We start from the raw sequence: 26,877 nt of genomic DNA on the forward strand, positions 1-26,877 counted from the left end.
ATCATCATGGAAATGAGAGAAATGGGGGAGGAAATCATGTACATAATGTATTATAAATCTTGGGCCCTAAAAATAAATTTTGCTATTTTTCCAATGATGCCCTAGGAAAGTTTCGTGCACTTGGCTAGGGAATCACAGTGCTAAAATAAGGAATGTTTCTAATACTTCAAACTATACTTAGAGAAGGTAGGTAGTCAAAAAATGAAGCTTTATACCAAAGGAGAAGTTTCCAAGGCCAAATTTGGTACCCTTGTGAAGAGGCCCTAGTTGATGCTGCAATTTTTGCTTGAAACCCTTGTATTAAGGCTAAATTATTGCTTTCTATTATACAGACACATTGAGAACCTAAAACATTGACAATCCTTGAGGTCTTCCAAAAGGGTACTCATAAGTAAATTTTTTTTCCACCTTGCTAAGGGAATTTTTGAGATATTTCTTATTTTTCCTAGCTAGGAGACCTAATTAACTAGGCCTATTGTGGACAGTTTTTGTCTTCAAAATAAATGGGTATTAAGACCTTGAAAAGAAGGATAGTAGGAATCTAGAGAGGGTCTTGGGACTTGACCTAAAAAAATAGAGTTGGTATTTCCTACCGAGTATTGGTATCTCTACCAAGCTGTAGATGTCTCCTGAGCATTAAAGACTAAGCTAAGTGGAGGACATCTTATGAGTGAGTGAGTATGAAGTATGAAGCATTAGAAAAGAGGAAATTCATTAAATGGAAGAAATCATATGCATTATTTCACCAAAAATTTCTAGAGCTATTTGTGAAGAGCTAATTCAAAGCCCTTAAGAAATTTGAGTATTTGTTATTGAAGAATTCTTGAGTTTTCAGAAACCTTACTGAGAATGGAATCTTCAAGTAGGAGAGAAAAGAAAGGTTTTGAAATGTTAGTCCATGGAGTCGACTACAAGGCACCTACATTCAATTTGAGTCCAACAAATGTAGAGGCACTTGACCCAGCTGGTAAACAATCTCAAATTCCTCCCAAGCTATTTCTCATGTATGATATCTATTCATTTTACTAGTTTTCTATTTAGGAACTTGGAACAAAAGATATGACTGATGCATTCAACTATTTGTGTGTGGATGGTGCATTGAAACTTGAGCATCAACATTTGGAAACTAAGGGTTCGATGCACATTTCACATTTGCAAAGGGAGTTTCAAGTCAAAAGGATAAGAATTATTCTAAGTTGTGTTCACAATGGGAAATTATGGTTGGATCAATATGTTTAGATTACTAAGAAAATTATCGACAAAATCACTTGACTTCCAATGCTAAACAAAGATAAGACAACCAAAACCCTAGGTTCAGTTGAATTGGCTAAGAGAACTCTTGCCAAGTGGGATGGAAGAGGTATGAAGTTGAAAGGCATAATAGACATTTAGTTAAATTTTGACATACATGTGATCTCACACAAAATATAAAATTCTAGTTGGTTGAACAAAGTATCTTGCGAAGTTGTTGATCTTGCATACAAGGTGGTGAAGAATAATCTATCCTTCAACCTTGTCAAGTTACTATTGAACCAATTCAACAAGAACATGAAGAGCATCAGAGGGTAAAAGAATAACCCATGTAAGTTTGGTTCTCTTTTGAAATTTTTATACTTCTTTATTCAATTTTTTTTCCCTTCTAAAGGTACAATAGTATGGAGGAAGGATGTTCCAATTTTATATTGGATCAATGAGTATATAGTATAAATGGACAAAATTTTTGATAACGTCATGGATAATTATTTTGAATAGTTCAAAGAGAAGATGAAAAATAGGTTTAGAATACCCAAGAGTCTTGTGGAAGACTATGAGAAAGATATATGTTTCATGGTTGACTATGAAAAAGCATACATCTAGGCATCTATACCTAAAATGACATGGATTGACCCTATAGACTATGAGGCTAACATTGATGACACCATTGAGGCTATTATAGAAGCTATGTTGAATGAACCTGTGGATCCTAAAGCCACCTATTTTAGAACATATTATAAATAAAAGGAAAGAATTGAGCTTGAGATTGAGATACCTCAACCAATAAACAAAGAAAGGAAGAGAATAGAAAAATTAATGAAAAGCAAAAAACAAGAAAGTTCTATTCTCATGCTAATAGAAGGCAAAGGAGATAATGTAGATGGTGATGATGAAGATGATGAGGTAGAAGAATTTGAATTTGGGAAGGAAGAACCTCCAAAGAATATGGGTAAGGTCATCATAACAAGACCTACCAAATCCTTCCCTATTGTATTTACAACGAGGGAAGCCAAATCTAAGAATAAGTTGAAGTTAGGTAAAGATGAAGTTGAGTAGATCAACTTCAGAAGATCTACACCTACACTTCAAAAAAGATTTAAGAAAATGGAAGAAGGAATTGGCATGGCATGTTTCAAGTTTCTCAAGTATGAGACACAGAATGAAGAAGAGAAAAGGTAGATAGAGGATACATTCATGAAAAATTGGGTAAATGGAAGTATTCACTAGATGAGCTTGCATAACAAATTCTTGATGAACTTATGCAAGCAATAAGGCCTAGATGGGAAAATGTAAAGAAGACTACCAAGGACATCTTTGAATAGACTTTGAAGAAACTCATGTTGAGTCTTAGTAAGAAGGAGATAAAGGAATCCTTGAATAAAAATGAGAATAAGTTCACTCGCAAGTTAAACACATGTATGATATTGCTTAAGGACATTGAATATGTGGTGATGGTAGCTACAAAAACATGGAAGAGCATCTATCCATTGCATCAACCTAGTGACTTTATTATACATGTTGATGACAAGCATGATGAAGATGAGGAAGAAGATGTAGAAATAAAAGATGATGAGTTAGATGATGTCAATCTACATGATGAGGTGGAAAAAAAAGAAGCTACTAGAGGAATTCTTCCAAAGATATAAGGGATTAAGGAAACTGATGGAAATAAAATTGTAGCCATGGTTATGGCCTCATTTTCTTACTCTCTGACCAATGCCTTAGTGCAATTAGGCTCAAAGAAAGATTCTACTGAGTTGGTTATGGATGCTAATTCTATACCAAGCACCCAACCAAGCTTTGGATCTATTCAGTTGAATGTTACATTGACTGAAGTCACCAACACTTCATTTGTTGATCATCAAGTTCCTCCATCATCAGGATTGACCAAGCAACAACAAGGTATTCCTATTGTTAGTGTTGTTTCTAAATTTTCTACTAGTTCATCTATACCTACAATTATTTCTATTCCAAGTATATCCATAGCTAGTACAATGATAGTTGAGAACCAGTCTCAAATAAGTACTAAAGTCTTAGATAAGGGTAAACAAAATATTTATACCATTCTAAAGGAAAAGGGTAAAGAAGAAGCAAAAAAAATTGACGTAGATGAGGACATAGTTATTCCAAATTAGGATATCTCTACCCTCACCTCTTATCAAATGGATATCATGAGTGAACTACAAAAGAAGAGAGCTAAGAAACATAAGCTTAGAGAAAAAAATGAATTTCTTGAAGATATAAAGAGCATATTTATTGGTGTTCTTAATATTTAGGTTGATGTGAAACAACCCATTCTAAAGTAGTTAGTAGAAATTGTCCATAAATATAATGAAGACTTGAATGGATAGGATAAACTGCTACAAAGAGCTGAAAGCAAATTTGAGAATAGAGTGTTAGAACAAGTTCTACAAAGAATTTGCATAGGTCAAGTAGATTTATCTACTATTTTTACTTCACTAGAAACATTTGTTAGTAATATTATTTCATTATTTGTCAAGTGACACATCTATATTCACAAAGGAGATCAAAGATAGTGTCCAAGATAGATGGAGATATGAAGGAAAGTGCACACTAGCTATCACTTGACCCAAATCATAGTTTTGGAAATTACACAAAGATCACATATCTAACAAATTTTCAAGTAGAATTATTGAAGGAAGAAGCCATGATTAGGCCCACACTTGAAAAAATCTAGGGCATTATTCTTCCAAAATGGATGCATTACAAAAATACAGCTCACATGCAAAGACACTCATCCATTATAACATATTCTCCATGTTAGAAATAGGGATTACTAAGAGGGGGGTTGGGGGGGGAGGGGTGGTGGGGGGGCACATGAATCAATAATCTACAAACTTTAGTCACCAACTGGATATTATTAATTACTTTAAACCATGCATAACAAAGAAATAAAGTAATGGTAAATAGTAAAAGTAACAATGCACAAAGATAAATCATAACACCATATTTTGTTAACTAGGGAAACTCTGGCCAAGGGTAAACCTCAATGGGGATGATACCCACTAGATAATATACTGATATATATGTTCCTTGTTAGAGGATGGACCCTATTAGGAGTCAATGAGAAAAATTAGTATAAGGAGTCACTGTTAGGAGACTTTGAATCCTTGTTAGGAGATTCCAACCCTATTAGGAGTTGTAGTATAATGTATGGAACAAGAGTCCACTACTCAAAAATGAAATTTCAACTACAAGAAGAGCTCACTGCTCAACCAAGTAATTTTACTATTATTTTCCTTTCTTTTCTAATCTTTAATGTTCAAATCAATCTTAGATCATTAGATAGCTCATATAAAACTTCACATATATCACTTTCACAAAAGTTCACTCACTTTGCAATCTTACAAGATAGCACTTTAGAACTTCACAATCACACTTCTTATAACAAGAAGTCCTTTGAACAAATACCATGGCTTTAAATAAATAACTACTAGGTTGGCTAAGACAAAAATTCACTTTTCCAAGTTAGAGTAAAAATCTAGGGTGTCAACCCTAATTGGACAAGTAATTGTTTTGTAAACAAAACAATTCTTTCCTTCAATTTTGTTGTCCTGCTTCATCAAAACATGATTATCTCTATTCCATATAGTCTGTACAAACTTTCAAGGTTATACATGTCATCAAAAACATGTATACTATCCCCATGTAACTTCACATGTCATAATATGACATCTACAACATGTTATAAACAAAACAATACATTGCTATAAACCAAATTCTATACTTAGACAATTTTCTAATTACCAAACACTACGTATCTTTATTTCTAAGGTATCCTATCAACAAGTACATCATGTGTTTCCATAAATGACAAAAATTACATATCGCTATTAGCCAATTTTCAAAAATTGCCCCTTTTGGCACTGATGGCAACAAAATAAGGAAAATTTGCTAAGTGACAAAAACTTATTTATCAAAATAAAAATTATATCTATTAAAACTTGTTCAACTTTACATATATGATCCCCACTATAATATACTTTACACTTTTTTTATAGTTTCCACATGTATCTCTCCCCATTGTGTCTCTCCCAACAATCTCATGTATACAATTTTCACATGAATCTCTCCCCCTTTGACATCAATGACAAAGGTCAAAATGTCAAGATTTTGCCCAAATTTTTTTCAAAATTGTTAACCTTCCTTATGCTGAAATAATCTTTATACAATCATAAAAGATAGTCTTCAAACTATCCATACCTTTGGTCCATTTCTCTTTAGTAGACTCAACTAATGTGAGTATTGCACATAATGCATATGATGCAATCTCAACTACATTGATATCTAAATACAAAAATTTTGAATATGAATCCATGGCCTTGACACATTCCTCTAACTATTTCTCAACAAAAGATAACATTGGATCAATATATTCTCTAACATTATATGTCCCCTTCAAAATATGTTTTTTTCGAAGTTCCAATTTCCTGATGTCACTATGAACACTAGCAACTTGACTTTCAAAATCATCTACCTTACAAGATGGATGTTGGATCTAGTTGGATAAAGGCTCTAGCTCACTCATCTTTTTCTCTATCTAACTATCAATGTCTTTAGTTAGCTTGTATGATAAGGTGCACTTAACATACAAAGCTTTCCTTTCCTTCTGGCATTTCCAAAGTTCTTTTATGCATGTATCAAGATTAACTAAGTCATTCTTGATATTCTGGCAGATGGTGCTAAACAAGTTAGCATCATGGAAAATTTGAGCCTTTGCCTCTACAACATTCAACAAGTTTGTGAACTCTTCATTGAATGACTTTAGCACTACTTGTGCTCTCTATTAAAGATCCATTTCTATGTGTTGAACTGCCAATGTATTGTGTAGTCTATTTGTCACTTCCATCAATGTTCTTTGTAAACTCTTCACCTTCTTGTTCTTCACAATTAGCTTGGTTAGGGATGAGATTAGATCTATTTGATTATCATCAGTAGTAGATAAACTGGCAAGAGAGAGTGGAGTAGATGAACTATATGATTTAGCTTCATCTTCCTTCTATTTCTTTGCTTCTTCTTTTGTTCTTATTTGTTCTTCTTCTTTCTTTTCCTTTTCCTCTCTTTCTCTATTCTCTTTTGATCTTTTCTTCTCTTCTTCCCCAGTTTTTCTTTTCTTTTCTTCTTCTGCAATTCTTCTATTTTCTTCATCTTCCTTTCTTTTCTTGTCTTCCTCAAGAAATTTTTTCTTGGCTTCCTCTATCTTATTGTTTTCTTCTTCTAGTAGCCTCTTTTATTCCTCAATATGCCTCAACCTATCCTCAATATCTTCTATGTCAAGTACATTTGGTTCAGAACTACCAAATGGATTGGTATCATCAATGTTAATTGTAACATTAGTTTGATTAATCTACATAGTGTCACCACTTAGTGACACTTTCAAAGTTCTAGGAGTTGGAGGAGATGTTTTTTCTAACAACATTTGACTAATTTCTACTGCAATCTCACTTCTAAATTTATTCTTCTCACCAATCATAAATAAAAATGGTATTAATTTGTTCCTCAAATATGGTGTGAGGTTATTCAACAATCTCTTAATGTCATCTTCATCATCAGTCTTGAAAATGGTCCTTAGCATAGACTTCCAAAGTTCAAGGTCTTCTTCACTTGTAGGAGCCTTTTTTTCAATGAGTCTCACATAGACCTTTTAGTTTATAATGCTCTCAAGGTCCTTCAATTTTAGATTATTTGATAAAATATATCTAAGAGCAGATATATCTATCTAATCCTTTTCAAAAATTTTGTATAAATCATAAAATTTGTTCATCTGAACAAAGTTACCTTTATTTGCAATTGTTGTGTTTATCTTCTCAATCTTTAGCTTCCAATGTTGTTGAGTGTTTCCTGCTACTTACTTAGGTGGAGTCACCTTTTCTACTTGCTTGATTTCTTGTTCCTCATCCTCTTCATCACTTGACTCAATTGTCAACAATGTTTTCTATCTCTTTCCTGGTTAGGTAGCTAGCTATTTGACTCTCTTTGTCTTTGTAGACACTACTTCCACTAATCTTTTAGATGTTCTCTTCTGTTTACAGGGCTGAACATCAAACAATGTCTCATATGGAATGATCTATTTTGAAGATGTCTTAGAAAATGATACTAACAAAGGTTGTATGTTCAATACACCTTGCTTCATTGTCTTTTTAACAACCTCAGATTCTCTCTCTTTCATTCCAGCCTTTGATAGTGTCTTCTTCATTATTAACTCAACTTTCTTATGTGATGCCTTCTCCAAGGTTGCTTGATGAGCATGCTGAGTGATCTCATCATATGTACCAAAATTTTATTATGCTTTATCTTTATCTAAATTCACCAAAAAATCAATGTAACCAACTACAACATCATCACTCAATTCATAGCTCAAGGGATCTAAAAATGTATACCAAGGTTCCACTGCTTAAATGTATGTATGATCCATATCAACTAGAATACAAATGTCTTCCTTGAATTTGTCCACAATTGCAAGTACAATTCTAAATATTTGTTTCATCTCATTGTGTAATGTTCTCATTATTAAGTTTCCACTATCCAGTATCTTGTCTATACAGTGCCTTTTGCATACCTTTGAAATCTTCTTCATAGTGCATCTATTACTACTCATTATGTGTATGATTGATAAGTAATGGAATGTCATAAGTAGATGAAAGAATATGTGATTTATCAATGAATGAAATCTAAACACACCATTCTTGGTTCTCTTAATCTTTTCAAGGTTTTCTAGGAGTTTCATCCTCAGTATTTCACTTAGATTCACTTGCTCTTTCTCTACACACGTTTTATATGCTACATATATAAAGCCTGCTAAGAGTTTATTAATCTTGGAACTTGCACAAAATGAATAAGAAATAGCTCTATGAAATCTCACATCATCTTTCTTGATGGAGCTAAGTACCACAACCTTTCCATTATATAATTCTTTAGTGTAACTTTCCACTTTCTTTTTAACCATCTTCTCACCTATGGGTACAATGGACCTTGTTTACTAAGACCAGTTACCTTATGAATAAGGTAAGTAGAGATGTCAGCTACACTATCTTGCATCCATAGTTTTTTCTATCATGTATCCTACTCAATATGATTTGAGTCCATTCATCTGTGTCTAACTCATGGTAGAAATGGTACTTAAACAAGTCTAATTCCTTTATATGTTAAAATTCAGACTTCATAGTCATGTCATGGTTAAAGACTAGTTCCATATCCTTATTCATTTATTCACTATCAATTGACTCAAACTTTCAATTCAAATAACTTTCTACATTTTCAAGGTAAACTATGTTGTTTGGAGTGATAAACAATGTAGAGTTAGGGTTTCCTTCATTAGGTTTTATAGAAAAAATCTTAAACGTTGGTCTATCCTCATTCTCAACACTATGTACTACTGACATATCCATGATTCTTATCAACAATATCTTTTACCAAACAAATTTGGGGAAAAATAATAAAATACCTCTTTCCAAAAATAGGGTTTTCTTTGAAATCACTCTAAAAAGTCACTTCTAAATTCTCTTCACTTTGAATGTGTTTGCAATGAAGTAAAATTCAATTATATAATCCATTTATCCATCAACTTGAACTTGCATTAATTGCATACTTCATAAATATGAAAAAGTTGTCAATTACATTTTGTAATCAAATAACTACTTAAGATCTTCTATCTAATCTTCAGATGTCACCTGAGGTTTACTATAGCCTCCTTCTATAATGACAAACATCCTCAAGACTTTGCATCATGAAATGCTCTGCAAATATATACTTTTCATCTTCTGTTGGAAGGTCAACCTTTATTGTAATACTAGTAACTCTGAATTTATTCATAACTTGTTTAGATGAGCTCCAAATCACAAGCAAGCTTAGGTACATTCTAAACATAACTACATACACCTTTTTCCCAACTTTGCTACCTCTAATTCAGTCTTAGACTGAATTTTCCCAATTCTAATGCTATGAACAAGCTTAATTCAACTTAATTGAATCAAACTCAAAAACTAACTAAAATCTTTCTGTCTCATCATCATCTAACTTTTCTTTTGAGATATCTATTCCTTTCATGAATACTTCATTAAGTTCTTATCAAAGTTCACTCACAATATTTCTTTGTTCTTCATTATTAGATCTAGAGTTCCTTTCATGATTTCTTCTATCATTCCTTTTGTTCCCAAAGTTTCTTCCATTTTTTCTTCTATCTTTGAATTTTTTGTCCAATCTGCAGTACTTTGTTGTGTGTTCAAAGTTATTACGTAACTAACATATAGATGCTCTACTTCTAGGATTTTGCTGATCATCAGGTGCATGACAATTCTAAGAAATGTGTCTTAAGTTGTTACACTTATAACACATGATCTATCTTCTATCTTCATAGGATCTCAATGTCCTTTCATTAGATCTTCTTCTATCTGTAGGGTTAGTATTTCTAGACATTCTACTGTTTCTCCTATCATTATCATTCTTAGGTTTCCTAAAATCATTTGCATGATGACCCATACCATGATAATTATGACAATAAGAGTCCTTAACATGATTAAATGACTCATTAGTATAATCTCTTTTCATGTGACCTATTTCATTACATAAAAATAACTTACCTTGAAATTTATTGTTGACATATCAGTCATGTTTTTTATTAGTGACACAGACTTATTCAGATTGTATATAGCTACCGAGCTAATTGTACAGTTCATAGTGTTTTCCATGTATTTGAGTTGTCACTAAGTTCTACAGTTGCTACCAAGTTCTTTGGACAAATCTTAGTGGTTACTGAGCAGTCAGAGTTATAGTGAAGATCAACAATGTAAATTGTGCACCTTAGTATATGTCGAGCTTATTAGTGCAAGTTGAGCTATGTAGTGTTCACCGAGTTCGTAGCATATTTGTTGCGAGTCCAATGTTAATCAAGCTTCCCAGTGTTAAGCAAGTGACTCAATTTATATTGAGCTCAAGAAGAGAATGTTTACTGAGTCATGTCATGGTAAATAAGTGATTCAATTTATATGACAAGTTTCACAATATCTACCGAGTCACTAGTGTAGAATTAGTTTAGGACTACTTAGAAGTGATCAGTATGGACCGACCTTCTATGTCTACCAAGTGCATGATAATGATGAGAATTGACAGTGGATGCTAAGAATCAAAACCTCATCGAGTTAGTCTTTAGAACCTGCATATCTTCATCTAGGCTAACTTTGTAATATTTGTAGTAACTTGTATTATGGCTAACTTTATAATTTGTATAATTGGATTGATATATATGTAATGCATTGTATCATATCCAATGTATGTATGAGTATGAAAAAGGTGTATGTATGCAAGGAATTAATTAGAGAAGATTAGAAAGAGAGAATTACAAAGGCTATAGTAGAATAAGAAGCAACAAAGTCATATCTATCACATCAAGGTGGTCAATACTTAAAGGAATCTCATTTAACAAACCAAGTTGCAAATGAGAGATCATCTACTATTTCATCTTAATAGGTGGATCAGTCAAATTCTTTCACAAGGTAGACCTAATAGTCTTTTCTAAATCTCTTTACCGAGTGCATACATAATTATATGTTTGTAAATCCTTTCAAAAGGTGGACCTAGTGGTCCTTATTGCTCATAATAGAGTAGATGATTAGAAGTGATCAATGTAAGCTTTAACAAAGTACTAAAGTTGTGGGTATCATCCCCACCCCAATTTTACTTTCTATTTGGAAGGTTTCTAGGTCACCAAATCTTTCTATCATAGTGTTATGAATGCTTTCATACTTTCAATTATTTATGCATGCAATTAGATTAGGGTATATGTGATGGATTAAATGCTAATTGAATTTTTGGATTAAGGGTTTAATTTGTTGAAGTTTTAGAAGTTATTGATTCACCCCTCCCCTCTAAATATCTTAGCATAGTCTTAAATATTTCCAACAATTGGTATCAGAGCTTTGTGGTTCTTAGGAGAAAGCTTAACAACTTGAGCAAAGATCAAGGCCATGGATATCTTCCGACTTGACAAGGCCATTGATAATGAGAAGCTGGATTTAGAAATGGCCATTGCCCAACTCAAGAAATAAAAGGAGCAACTCTCTCAATCCCTAAAATGAAGAAAAGAACTTGTAATTTAAATAAATGATCATCTCTACATTGAAGAAAGAATTGAAGACCTTTACTCAAGAAATTTAGATGAAGCCAACGAAAAATCAAAGAACTCCTAGAAAAGAATGGATCCCTGAAAGAAGAAGTAAGAAAACAGAGAAGAGAACAATAAATTGAGTTAGTAAGGTTATGTGAAGTCATGGAATAGAGAAACAAGATAAATGGAGAGATAGATGGAAGGAACAATGAAATGAAAAACCAATTCCTTTAGAAAGTAGACCTTATTGATCAACTCTCCAATGCAAATGAAGAAATCATTGGCCTAAGACTTGAAAATGAAAGAATGAGAAATCATCTAAATTTTGAAAGGAAAATCAATGAAAGAATGAGAAATGATCTAAAATCTGAAAGACAAATGGAAGATTAAGGAATGATCTAAACTCTAAGAAGCAAATCAATGAAAGAATGATGAAATCTCAAGCAAAAATGAATCAATTGAATAGCAAAATCTCTATAGGAAAAAAGGAAAAGTAGGAATTAGATATACAAAAGAAAGAGAATCATCCAAAAAAGGAGCTCAAAAGAACCAAAGACCTACTTGTAATCACTATGGTAAGATAGGTCATACATCAAACAAATGCTGGAGAAATGGAAAAGGAAAATTCAATGGAAAGTGATACAATTGCAATCAACATTGTCATAGGGCTAATGAATGTAAAGAGAAACCAATATTTGAAGGAAAATGTCACAAATGCAAGAAACATGGAAACAAGTCATCAGAATGCAAAACTTAGGAATTGAATCCAACAAAGCAAATTGTGAAAGAAATATTTGGATGGGACTACCACACCTAGTGTAGATGTCATTACTGTGGAGAATTTGGACACATTGGAATAAATTGTGCAAAACATCTTTTGAGGAAAAGAGACACCACTAAAAGATGTTTCATTTGTACAAAACTTGGTCATCTTGCTAAGAAATACATGAATACTAGTAGAATTGGAGATGAGAAATAGGAAAAAGCTGATAACATCTAAAAATAGATGAGACATCAATGGTTTCCTAAGTCTATCAAGGATACAAGTCCAAGTAATGATGAAGTCACTCAAGAATTGGGTGACTTTATCACTTCTACTTGAATTCTCAAAGGAGAAACTAGAACTATGCTATCAAAGAAGACATCCCAAAATGGTTCTAGATTGAAAGAAAAAAAAGATCCAAATTAGTGTCTGGATACAAAGGGATCATCGAGTACAAGTTTCTACCTAGTTATCTTCTCTACTGAGTAAGGTTGGGTCACACACTCTACTGAGCTAGGTCAGGAGTGATAAAGATGTTCATGGTTACTGAGTCATGAAGACTTCATTGAGTGTTCAATACAAGCATAGTGCATGACAATCTATTAATATGATGTTTGTCAATCTACCTTCGTACTAAGCATTTATGGTGAAATTTTAACAAAAAACATGAAATCATTTCTTACCATGAAATTTTGAGTGCTATTGTGAAAATGTGATCTTTAGAGCTTCCAAGTGATTTGAGCGAATTTCCAGTGAAAATTTTCAAATTCCTTCAAACCCTACTGAGTAAAGATGGAATCTAGTAGTAGCAAGGTCAAGTAAGGATCTGACATGTTGGTTCATAGAGTGGAATGGAAAGCACCTAATTTCAAGCTCACTCCTATGATCACTCAAAACCTAGATCCAAGTGGAGCACAATCTCAAATCTCTCTAAAGGTACTTTTGGTTAATGATATTCACACTCATTTAAAATGTGTTATTCAAGAAATTGGGTCATTGGAAATGGATGATACCCTAGGTCAACTATGTGTAAATAGAGTTTTGAAACCCAAGCACCAATATCTAGAAACCAAAGGGTTAACTTATATCCCTCACATGCCCCATAAATTTCAAGTTAAATGGATTAGGTTTATCCTTAGTTGGGTGCATAATGGTCAATTGTGGTTGGAGCAACTAGTGTTGATCATAAAGAAGATGATTTACCGAGTCACTAGCCTCCCAATGTCAGCGAAGGCCAAAACAATAAAAATCCTAGGTTTAGCAGTGTTGGAAAAGAAAACCCTAGTAGAATGGGACAACAGGGGAATGAAAATTAGAAATGTTTTTGATATTGAACTGAAGTTTGGAATTCACATCATTGCACATAAAATTTATAGCTCTAGTAGGTTGAATAGTGTTCATGTGAAGGTTTAGACTTGCCATACAAGGTGGTAAAGAACAATTTGTCATTTGACCTTGTCGAGCTATTGCTGAGACAATTCAATAAGAATATGGAAAGCATAAGAACTTCAAAGAATAACCCATACAAGTTTGGTTCCTTGTTGACTTATCTATTCTTTTATGTTCAAAAATTATTTCCTTCGAAAGGCACTATTGTATGGAGAGAAGATGTGTCTATGCTTTATTAGATAAATGAGTATATTACAGAAATGGGTAAAAATTATAATAGTATCATGGATAATGATTTTGATGTATTCAAAAAAAAATGAGCAATAGGTTCCAAATCCCCAAGAAACTAGTTGAGGACTATAAGGATGATGTATGTTTCATGGTGGATTGTGACAAAGTTTACATTCAGGTAGTTAAGCCTAGAATTGCATGGGTAGAACCTCTTGGTTACAAGGTCAATATTGACGAAACCAAAGATATTATTGAAGCCCTTTTCAATGAGCCATTTGATCGTAAGGTGACATATTTTGGAGCATATGATGAAGAAAAATTTAGGATTGAACTTGAGATAAAGCTTCATCAGGTAGTAAACAAAGGGAAGAGAAGAATTGCAAAAATGAAATCCAATTCAACCCTTTTGTTAACTGAGGGTAAAGGACAAGATGAGGAAGTAGAGGACGTGGAAGAAAAGGAGGAAAAATTTGAGGAAGAAGAGCCATTAATGAAGAAATACAAGGTAATTATTACCAAGCCAACCAAGGCATCCACTTCAATTTTCACAAGGAGATCTTCAAGGAAGAAATCTAACAAGGAAGGAGGAGACTTTGTATTCAAAAAACCTCCATCCACCTTCCAAGATAGATTAAAAGATCTAGAAGCAAGAGTAGCCATAATAAATTTCAAATCATTAAAATATGAGATTAGGATAGCAGAGGAGCATAAGCAGATTGAAGACTTGGTGATGAACAAGATGGGAAAATGGAAATACTCACCAAACCAAGTTGCCTCTCAAATTCCTAATGAGTTGTTGGAAAAGATAAAGCCAAGATGGGATTTTTCCATGCAAACTATCAACGACATATATGGGAAAACCTTGACACAACTATTATCGAGCATATCAAATGCTAAGGTAAAAGAGTCATTGAAGAAAAATAAAGAAAATTTGACTCTAAAGTTTAATACTTGTCTAGTTTTGATTAAGGACATTGAGCATGTTGCTAGGAATGCAACAAACACTTGGAAGAATATTTATCTATTATATAAACTAAGTGATTTTCTAGTCAATGTCAAAGATGATGATGATGATGATGATGAAGATAAGGAGAAAGATGAAGAAGATAATGTTGAGGAAGCAACTCATTTTGACAATGAAGAAGATAAAGAGGATCAAGGACAAGAGGTTATCGAGGAAGAAAAGCCAAATGATGATGAGACTGATCCAATTAAGATAGCTATAGTAGTCATTGTCTCACTTCCTCACTCTCCAAGAAAACTAGTAATCACATCAAGCACCAAGACAAATCCAACAAGTTTGATTGTGACCACCAGTGCTAATCCAATCACTCTTTTCTCCTACTAAACTTAGCACATCACTGATAGAAGTGACCTCCACTTCATCTACCGATTTGTAGATTCCTCCTTCATCTACTTAGTTAAGTACTTCAGTTTTGACTTCTCCAGTTTTGAACACTTTAATTTTGAGCACGCCAATTTTGGATTCTTTAGGTATTTCTATAAATATTCCTTCAATAAGTACAATATTAGTTTTCATAGTAAGTCCTAGCATGTCTACTATTATTTCTATTATGGGTACAAAATCAATAAGTGTAAGGACAATTGAGCCTAAGGTTCAACCATGCACAAAATTTTTGAGTAAAGGAAAAGAGCTAGAGGAAGATATTGATTTAGATGAGAAAATTTTTATCCCTAATTGGGAAATTTCCAAGCTTACCTCAGACCAAATGTAGTTATTTGGTGAACTCCTCTAGAAAAAGGCTAGACAACAGAAACTAAGAGAGGAGAGAAATAAGGAATTTAAAATAATTAAAGATGCAAAGAATATTTTGGCAGAGGCCATAGGTATTGAGGTTGACTCTTCTTAGCCAATTTTGCACCAGCTAGTAGATGTAGTACAAAAATTTAATGAAGGAACTAAGGGACAAGGAAAGTCAGTGCAAAAATCAGAGAAGAAACTTGATAATAAAGTGTTGAAGCACATTGCTCAGTAGTTAGCCATTCATCAAGTAGAAATTTCTACAATTTTAGGTAATTTGGAAGTATCTTATACAAATGTGTCATCTCTTTTTGGAAAGATTTATGATGGTTCTAAATTTACAAAAGAAATAAAGGACAAATTGTCCAAAATAGATGAAGAGTTGAAATCTAGTGCTCAACAGCTACAACTTGACCTTAGTTCAAGCTCTAAACATTTTCAAAGGATACAATTTTTGTCAGATATGCAAGCACAATTGCTTAGTGAAGAAGCAAGGATTAGATCTACATAAATATATATACAAAATATGATTCTTCCCATCATGGATGCATTGTAAAAACATATTGTACATTGAAAAAATCTCATCCATGACAATAACTTCTCCATTGCACATCATATGATATAATTATTAGCAGAAGTCCAAATTGCACTTCACACATGCAAGATTCTGCAAGACAATTGGGATAACATCTTGGTGATCATTCTCAAGGTAAATTTAGATTTTCTATCTCATTTTTTTGTTACTATGTAAATAACTAGAATAAGTCTTTGGCATTAATGTCAAAAATGGGGAGAAAAGATACATGTATGGAGAAAATCATATGTTACGGGGGAGATCATTCAATAAGTTGAAACATCAATAAGGGAGTAAGACATGTACATAGGGATATATTGTATTAAGAAGATGTATATTATATTGTATGAAGGAGCCTTACCATGTATAGATATATCCCTTACAAAATCAATTTTGAAAAATCTCAAAAACAATATACTCTACTGAGCTAGTAATACAAGGAATGGATAAAAGATATTTAGGAAAATTTTTGAATTCAATTTTGGTTGATAAGTGTTTTTATTACTAGTTCCAAAGGGGGAGATTATTGAAGTATCAGTCAAATTTTTTATTAGTGACACACACTTATTTAGATTGTATATAGCTACTTAGCTCATTGTATAGTCCACAGTATTTGCCATGTATTTCAATGGTCACTGAGTTCTACAGCTGCTATGGAGTCCTTTGGATAAATCTTAGTGGTTACCAAGCAATCACAGTTATAGTGAAGATCAACAGTGTAAATCATACATCTTAGTGTATGCCAAGCTTACTAGTGCAAACCAAGCTGTGTAGTGTTCACTAAGTTCATAGTGTATGTGATGCGAGTTCGATGTTAATTTAGCTTCCTAGTGTTAACCAAGTGACTCACTTTATACTAAGCTTGAGGAGAGAATGTTTACTGAGTCATGTCAAGGTAAATAAGTGATTTAGTTTATATGATGAGTTTCACAATATCTACTGAGTCACTAGTGCAAACTAAGTTTAGCACTACTTGGAAGTGATCAGTATGGACCGATCTTCTAAGTCTACCAAGTGCATGATGATGCCAAGTATTAGAACCTCATCAAGTCAGACTTCAAAACTTGAATATCTTCACGTGGGCCAACATTTTAATATTTTTGGTAACTTGTATTATGGCTGACTTTGTAATTTGTATAGTTGGATTGATATATATGTAATGCATTGTATCATATCCAATGTATATATGAGTATGGAAAAGGTGTATGTGTGTAAGGAATTAATAAAAGAAGATCAAAAAGAGAAAATTACAAAGGCTATAGTAGTATAAGAAGTAGCAAAGTCATATCTATCACACCAAGGTGACCAGTACTTAAAGGAATCTCATTTAGCAAACCAAGTTATAGATCATAGATCATCTACTATTTCATCCTAATAGGTGGATCAGTCAAATCCTTTCATAAGGTATACCTAGCAGTCTTTTGTAGATCTCTTTGCTAAGTGTATACTTAATTGTATTTTTGTAAATCCTTTCACAAGGTGGACCTAGTAGTCCTTATCACTCCTAATATGGCTGATCATCAAAAGTGATCAATGTAAGCTTTAACAGGCTAACTTTATACTATAGTACTAAAGTTGTGGGTATCATGCCCACCCTAGTTTTACTTTCTATTTGGAAGATTTCTGGGTCACCAAATCTTTGTGTCATAGTGTTATGAATGCTTTCATATTTTCTCTTTCTTATGCATGTAATTAGATCAAGGTATATGTGATGGATTAAATGCTAACTGAATTACTAGATTATGTGTTGAAATTGTTGAAGTTTTGGGAGTTACTAATCCACCCTTCCCCTCTCAATAACATAGCATATTCTTAAATATTTCCAACATTCATACCTAGTTTTCATAGGAGTTTCCACTTGCTTTGGTTCATCCAAGATTTCAACTTCCTTGTTTTGCTCAACTTCTTTAGGTTCCTGAGAAGATTGACTAGATTCAATCTTATCATCAAATTTTTCTTTTTCTTTTGGATTTGAAATAATCATAGGTTCTTTTGTCATCATGTTAATTAGATAACCAAGACCAATCTTATCATAAGTAGATCTCTTAATTGATATTGAATCATCAAGCTTTTCATTGCTAGAATGAAACTTCTCAAGAAGTTGTTTCCACTGTGTCAATTCAACCTTCACAATAGTATTGTACTTATAGAGTTCTTCATGATCTTCTTGCAATCTTTTAAACTTAGATATTTTCTTTTCTAGATTGGCTATTAGATATGCATTTTTAGTCTTCAAATCAGATTCAACTTTGCTAGGATCATTTCTAAAAGTCAACTTTAGATTTTTAATCTTCAACTCATGCTTCAAGATCTTATACTCTGCTTTCAACTTAGGATAGTCATCATTACTAGTTCAAAATTTAGTAGATTCATGCTTGAATTTTAAATGATTAATCTTCTCCTTCATCTAACCAATGTATACTTTGGAGTCTCTATATTTGTCCTTCAACTTATCATTTTCTTCAGTAAGGAGATTAATCTATTCAAGAGATTATTTGAGGTTCTACATGAACTATTCTATATCCATAAGGATCTTACTTAAGCTGTTAAGCCTCTTCAAAGTAACTATGCTTTGATACCAATTGTTAGAAATTAGGATTACTAAGAGGGGGATGAATCAATAATCTACAAACTTTAGCCACCAACTAGATGTTATTACTTACTTTAAACCATGCAAAAAAAAAGAAATAAATTAATACTTAATAGTAATAGTAAAAATGCACAAAAATAGATCATAATACCATATTTTGTTAACTAAGGAAACCCTGGCCAAGGGAAAAGCCTAGTGTGGCTGATACCCACTAGATAATATACTAATATATATGTTTCTTGTTAGAGGATGGACCTTGTTAGGAGTTAATGAAAAAATTTAGTATAAGGAATCCCTATTAGGAGATTCCAACCCTGTTAGGAGTTGTAGTATAATGTAAGCAAGAAGAGCCCATTGATCAAACATGCAATTTCAAATACAAGAAGAGTTCACTGCTCAACCAAGTAATTTATTATTAGTTTCCTTCCCTGTTTGATCTTTGATCTTCAACTTGATCTCAGATCATCAAATAGCTTATATAAAACTTTTCATATCTCACTTTCACAAAAGTTTGCTCACTTCACAATCTTACAAGATAGCACTTCACAATGTCACAATGACACTTATTATTGCAAGAAGTCATTTTCATAAATACGATGCCTTTATATAAGTTACTACTATGTCAGTTAGGACCAAAATTCACTTTTCCAATTTAGAGCAAACATCTAGGATGTCGGCCCTAATTGGACAAGTAATTGTTTTATAAACAAAATAATTATTTCCTTCAATTTCATTGTCCTACTTCATCAAAACATGACTAACTTTATTCTCTATAGTCTGTACAAACTTCTAATGTTATACATCTCATCACCAACATGTATACTATCTCCATTTAACTCTGCATGTCATAATATGATGTCTGAAACATGTTATAAACAAAACAATATACTACTGTAAACCAAATTCTATACTTAGACAATTTTATGATTACCAAACACTAAGTATCTTTATTTATGAGGATTCCTATCAACAAGTACACCATGTTTTTCCATAAATGACAATAATTACATGTCACTATTAGCAAAATTTTAGATTGCCTTGCATTCAGTAAGGTACTATAGGAGAATTGGGACAAGACTATGGTATTATTTTGAAGGTACACTCTAATTTCTTCTCACATTTTGGTATTAACATATAGATATTATACACCTTTGACATTTACGTCAAAAAGGGGGAGGAGTAAATATGTTTAATATATAAAGAGGGAGAAGATATTGTAAAATGAGGAGTAGTATAGTAGTATTCAAATACCTATACAGATAAGGACAAAATATCTTTAAAAAGGAAATTAAAAAAGAAAAGAAAAGAAAAAGTATGTTACTGAGCCACAATAGCTAGAAGTCAAAATCAAGTTGAAGACACATAATGATGATAATGAAATTTTTGGCTTATAGTTTTGAATCATCATTTTTTTGTCTAATAAATGTTTTTGTCACTAATGCCAAAGGGGAAGATTGTTGATATTAAGGTCAAATTCTCTATCAATGACTCAACACTTAGTCAATATGGTTACATTTCTACCGAGCTCTATAGTTTCTACCAAGCTTATCATTCAGTTTGTAGTGTAACCCAAGTGATTCAATTGTTCCTGAGCCAAGTATTTAGAATATAATGTCTATCGGGCACCTGAGTCAGTCTGTAGAGTTTTCCAACTACCTAGTACAAATCAAGCATAGTAGAGGCTACTGACCTATTTAGAGGAAGTGAAGAAGATCATAGTGTTAATCGAGATCTAGTATCTTAACCAAGTTCTACTATATATACCAAGCTTAGAATGTTAACTATGTGAATTGAGTGTTGACCAAGCTATGCCATGTCAACTGAGTGATTCAGCTAGGGTAAACTTTAAGAAACCCCCCTCTAAAAAAAGATATAAAATATTGGCAAATATTTCACTATTTTGAAAAAACAAATTATGTTTATCTATGAATATCGTAGAATATTATTTGCATTAGCGATTATTTTGCAACCATAATTTTTTATTAGAAAACATTGACAAATCTCAATAATAATAGGAAGTTCACTAATTATCATGGAATATAACAAATCAAAATTGAACATCTTTTATCTGATGGAAATAATGAGGATAATTACATTATATTCTAAATCAATAGTGAAAACTAAATATTGGCAATATATCCCTAAAGTAACTACTAATTATGATAATTATTGGTGAATTAATTTTAATTTCTTCGATAATATATAATATTTAGGTGAATCAAATCTAATCACATGCATTGAATATTGTGGCAAATCTTTGAGTTTAATTTTTTTAATAAAATAAATTATTGAGTGATTTTAAAATTTAAGAGCTAAATTTAATAAAAATGTGATGATTTAGGTTGCATTAAATCTTAAATTATTAGACAAATCACTAGGGAAAAATTTCTAAAATTTGTAAAATCACAAATATTCACCATTAAAAAACACCCTAGATTTAGTATCTACCAAGTTTCTTAGTATTCACTGAGTCACACAGTGTTGACCAAGCTTAAGCTACATGAAAGTGGTTAGTATGAACTAAGCTTCAAGTTCAACTAAGTGCCAAAGTTTGTTGAGCATTAACAACATTTTTTGCATATCATAACATCACTGAGTTTGTCTTAAAAATTTGAGTTACAACAGTTTGGTTGACTTTGTGAATTATGATGAAATTGGTATTGCAGCCGACTCCTATAAGTTGTGATCTGGATTGGTATATATGTAATTCATTATATCACATCCAAAAAAGTATGGGAAGTATAATATGATGATTAGGAGTGCAAATTATAGAAAGCTACAAGTAGTATAAGGGACAATAATGATTTATCTATCAAAGGTAGGTGATCATTGTAATTCAAGGAATCTCATTTAGCAAATCAAAGCTATAGATCAGAGACTAGCCATTGGTTCATCCTAAGATGTGCATCTGTCAAATACTATAATAGGGTAAACTTAACAAACTTTTTCTAAATCTCTTAACCAAGTGCATACTTCATTGTATGTTTGTAAATAATTTAAGAAAGTTGACCTCATAGTCCTTATTGCTCCTAATAGGGCAGATCACTAGAAGTGGTCAATTGTAAGACTTAACAAGTTAACTTTATACTACAATACTAAATCTTTTGGGTATCATCCCCACCCCATTTTTACTTTCTAATTGGAAGGTTTTTGCATCACCATATCTTGTGTCAAAGTGTTATGAATGTTTTAATGCTTTCATTCTTTCATGCATGCAATTAGATCATAATAACATATGAAGGATTAATTGGTGAAATAAGGTAAATATTTTATTGCTTCCTTATTAAATCCTCCCCTCTCAATAACCTTTCCTACCTTATATTTTCAACACTTTCTTCATCAATATTTCTAAATAGGCTAGTTCCTTGTGCAATACTCTTGTGTGAGGTGTCAACATGCACTAGATACTGATCAGAGTAGATCTAATATTTGTATATTTTTCTTGCAACTCAGAAAGCCTACTCCGAGTCATTAGTAACTATTGAAAATATAAATGAAAATCACCAAGATATTACTTTAGTGTGGTACCTATGAGTTGCAATTCTCCGTATAGCTGGTCAATAGCATGTTAAGTTTCATTGGGGAATATATCAAAGTTGCACAACTTAGTGTATAGTGATAAAATGTTCTTAATACCTTCTTTACATTTTCCATCTTGGTTTCTAGATCAACTTGTCTAAGTGCAATGGCACTAGATATCTTTTCTTGAACTATTGTATGAAACTTGCTTTCAAACTATTCTAATAGTTTTACATTAGTGTCTAGGTCTTCATCCTTAATCTTGTCTACAATGTTGACAGGTTTCTCTATAATAGGCTTTTTTGTAGTTGAATCTAGGAGGATGAAAGAATCAATGAATATATCTTTGAATTCATTTAACACTTGCATTTTCTTGTGCTTCCTCATAATTTCTTTCCTTTTCATTCATTGTAGAGTGTTTTGAGGAATATTTATTTCATCAAGAGTGATTGATGATAGATTAAACTTGGGTAATTCAATCACCTCATCTAAGATAAAATCCTCAAATGATGTAGCATCAACACTCTTTGTTGTACTAGGACTCAACCTTGATATTTGTAATGGGGTGTCCTAAGTACTTAGCCTCTAAAGCATTTTACTATTGAGAGGAGTTGTAGAAGTTGGTAAAGTAACTAGTGTGTATATAGTAATTTTCTCCTTACTTGCAACAATCAACTTATGATCTTGAGTCTTTCCTCCCTCTATCTATACTTCACTTTGTAATTTTGGAATGGGTACAGGACTTGCTTCCTTACTCTTGTTTACTTCATTTTCATCCTTTTTAATGATCATTGTATCTTGTAAACCTAAACTATTTAGGCTGGACAGTGATGTAGATTTTGGTTTTTCCTCTACCACTTTCATCTAAATGACTATGGTAGATATCGAAGATGGTGTCTTTCTGATGTAATCTTGTTTTTCAAGGTTTACACTTAGATATTTCTATAGATCTATTATTTCTATCTCCTTTATATTTGTAGCTAATGGGGGTACATTTTCTATAGCTTGATGGTTCTCCCCTATAGATCTAATTTATGCCTTTTTTATTTCATCAATTCTCACCAATACTAGGTTGTTGCATGGAAAAGCTACACTCGCCGAGTCTTGTTGTAGCTTCTTCAGATCATCATCAATCAAAAGATTATAATTTTGAGATGTATTATCATGAAAATCCTTGATAATAACCAAGTCTTATTGACTCTCTTGGTTTGCATGTGGGGAACTAGCATTCGACAGTTGAATATATTGTGCATCCTATTATTCTTCCTCAACAATTTATTTTGTTTCCTCCATAGTACCTTCCTTTGCTTAAACATCTTTTCTTGTATCTCCCTCTTCTTTCTTTCCTTTCTTAGTTATATCTTTTCTAGAGAACCCATAAATATATTTCTAAATCAATGTGCTCTTGGTTACCACATCCTTTACTTGCTTCTTTAGTATTTGAAATGTTCTATATTTAGGATAAAATATTCTTTTATGTTTCTCCATTTCTTCTATAATCATTTTCTTGTCCAAAGTAGCTATAACTTGGGCTAATGTAGCCTCTCTTACTTGTCTCTTAGTGGTCAAACTTAATTCCCACTTTTGCTCAACTCTATTATATAAGCTCTTTGGTATGGAGTTGGCAATCTCTAGAGGAGTGGTCTTAAATGTTAACATCATGTCATATATGGCCTCTTCTACATTATTTTTATCCACACTCCCTATCTTATCAAAATCTATATGTGAAAATCCTAATAAATCCTCATTTGTTTTAAAATTTTCACATACATTAGCTATATTAGATGAACAATTGTGGCTTACCACTTTAAATTGACTCAAGTTGTTAGAATCTATCTTCTCCTCATCTGAATCCTCTTGAGGCTTGTACTTCCTCCTTGGCTTCTTAGTAGGTTGGCTCAACTCTGCTATGGCACTTTCTCTCTTCCCTTTTGCCTTAGTAACTTCTTTTTCATGATTAGTGGTTGTCCTTGTGCTTAACCTTGTTAAAGGTATAGCTGAATTTTATTGTGAATTCTTCACAATCTTCTTTGGTTTCTCCATTGCCTATTTCTTTTCTTTCCTCTTCTTCTCAATAATCTTAGGTGTTTCCTTGGCTTCTTCTTCCTCAACACCTTCTACATCAACATCTTTATCTTCACCCAAACCTTGAGTAAGTTCTAGAGCTTCTTGACATCTTTCTTCTTCTTCTTCTTTCTCTTCATCTCCTTCTTCTACACCTTCTCCAAACTTCTCTTTTAGTTTCTTTACAATCTTATTCGTTTTCCTTATGAAAGAGGTAGTCTAGAAGTTAATAGTTATTCTAGACTTTTCCTCCTCACAATTTCCAAAGGATGTAGCATCCCTATGAATCTCCTCTGCTAATAGTGTAGTAATGGCTACTAAAGCCTTATCAAAATTTATTTCATATGGAAAGCATTTAATCTATCTAACCATTGGTATAGTTTCTTTCACATATGTGTAGTCGACATCCACTAAAAAACAAATCTCATTATTGTTTTGTTCTACTAGGGATATAAGTATTCTTAACCTTTGTTTCATTGACTTCTTGAAATCATCAAAATAGCTTGTCATAATAGAACCAAAATTATCTCCCAATTGTCCAATAAATTCTATTATTGGTTGGGCAACTGATCTATTTGTCTTCCAAACAACTTTACCAAAAGTGGAAAAAGTGTTCTACATATAAAAGAATATGAAAAAAATCAATGAGCCAAACTTACATGATGCACTTTTGACCTTCCTAATGGATTCCAAATTCTCTAAGAGTTGTTGAAGCTACAAGTTAGCTAGGTCATAAAACTGATCACATTTAACAATCTTGTAGTTGAGGTCAACTCCCGTGTAGGAAACACTATTCAATCAGCTTGACTGAAAGAATTTCTATGGTATAAATGTAACTATAAATGCTACCAAGGGATCTAAAATTGTGTCAACTAACATCCCTCTTTTTTTTTGCATGACTCTAGTGATCTTTTCAATAACTTCCTTAGAATTTATTCTCATATATTTTGATCTATCTAGGGTAGGTACCTTGATAGTCTATGAACAATCCTCCTTGAAATCCTAATTAGTCCATTTTCTAAAAAAATTTGATTATCATGTATATGGTTCAATATAATCTTAATCCATTTAGCTTTGAAACCCTCACGAAAGTATAGGGCATGCATAAACCCTTTATGCTTGCCAATCTTATTTTCTTTCCTCAAAATACCATTATCACACAATTTCTGGTAGGTTTCCCTAATTTCCATGTCTCCAAATTCTCCAATCTTTTCACTTTAGCAATATCACACATCCTAAATCATTAGCACCTTTGGCAGTATCATGGATAACACAATAGATGTATCTTTCTTAAACATGATCTCAAGAATTGTACGAGATGGTGGTTGTCTTACATCATTGCCAACTAACTATATATTGAAAACTTCCTTCCCCTCTTTCCTAACTATTGTTGAAGAACTACTTGTCATATTTATTATTTAAGGTTTGTGAAATATGAAATAGTGTAACTTGACACAAGTTGAATACCTCTCAGATCTTAGTAGAATCTAGTTTGCAAACACCTGAATCTCCTTTTGCTAATCATCTTCATTCTTTTCGTGCTCTTCAAAGTCTGGTAAGTGAAAATGATTCAAAAAATAACTATATAATCCTTCAAATTTGACATTATTTTCTCAGTTCTTATACAACTATAAACTCGGCTATTATAGGACTTTCAACATGCTTGGCTAACATATTAAGCTTGGTGAACACTAGTATATCTTCATTACTTAGCTATAACTACAATTTTCTAAATGATAGACAACATCATAGAAAACAACATAATAATAGAATATCTCTTGCTTCTAAACAATTCATTTCATTTTAATTCATGCATTTATAATCTTTTTAGATCTTTGATATTTGGAAATAATGTATAATATTCTATTTTAAATAGTAGTTCCATGTATACCTTTTATTTCCTAGTTGGGGGTAATGTAATCACCTGATCTATTGGATGAAGTGAACTCGTTTTGACTTGATGTGTTGTACAATGTTCCTTATTTCTCCATATCTTTTACAATCTTACCTTCTCAACATCTACCTTTTCTTTGCCTCTGCTATCTTCATTCCTCGATGGAGATGAATGAGTTGGAAATTTTTTGTTGACATGACCAGTCTTAAAACAACTAAAGACCATGATATCATTCAACCATCTATTGTAATTTCCTCTAAAATGTGTCCTAATGCAATTTTCAGGGATATGACCATATTCTTGGCAATAGTGATAACTATACCTTGTGTTGTAATCTCAATCATAAGAATTTCCATTGTGATGTCCCTTTTTTTGTTTGTTTGATGTCCACTTAGATTTGGATCTACATTAATATGCCTTGTGTGCATATTTATGATAGTTGTAACAATAACCTTGAAAATTCTGAGTGTTGGTGGTCTTGGTCCTACATTCATATTCCCAATGTCCTTGCTTCTTGCATTTATGATAGTGTCCCTTGAATTTCTTCTTAGCATTTTGATTTCTAGGGTTGCTTGTGAAAAAAATTGTTGTATGCTCAAATTTTCCATAGTGATGACAAGTGGGTTTGTTGTTCTTTCATTTATTGTTCCTTTCTTCACCACTCCTAGATGATTCTCCTTGCTTAGTAGTAGAATATCCCAAACCAGCAATGTC

The sequence above is a fragment of the Cupressus sempervirens genome, chromosome 11 (genome assembly GCF_028749045.1).
Source record: "Cupressus sempervirens isolate cs-2001-9-10 chromosome 11, ASM2874904v1, whole genome shotgun sequence".
Lineage (NCBI taxonomy): Eukaryota > Viridiplantae > Streptophyta > Pinopsida > Cupressales > Cupressaceae > Cupressus > Cupressus sempervirens.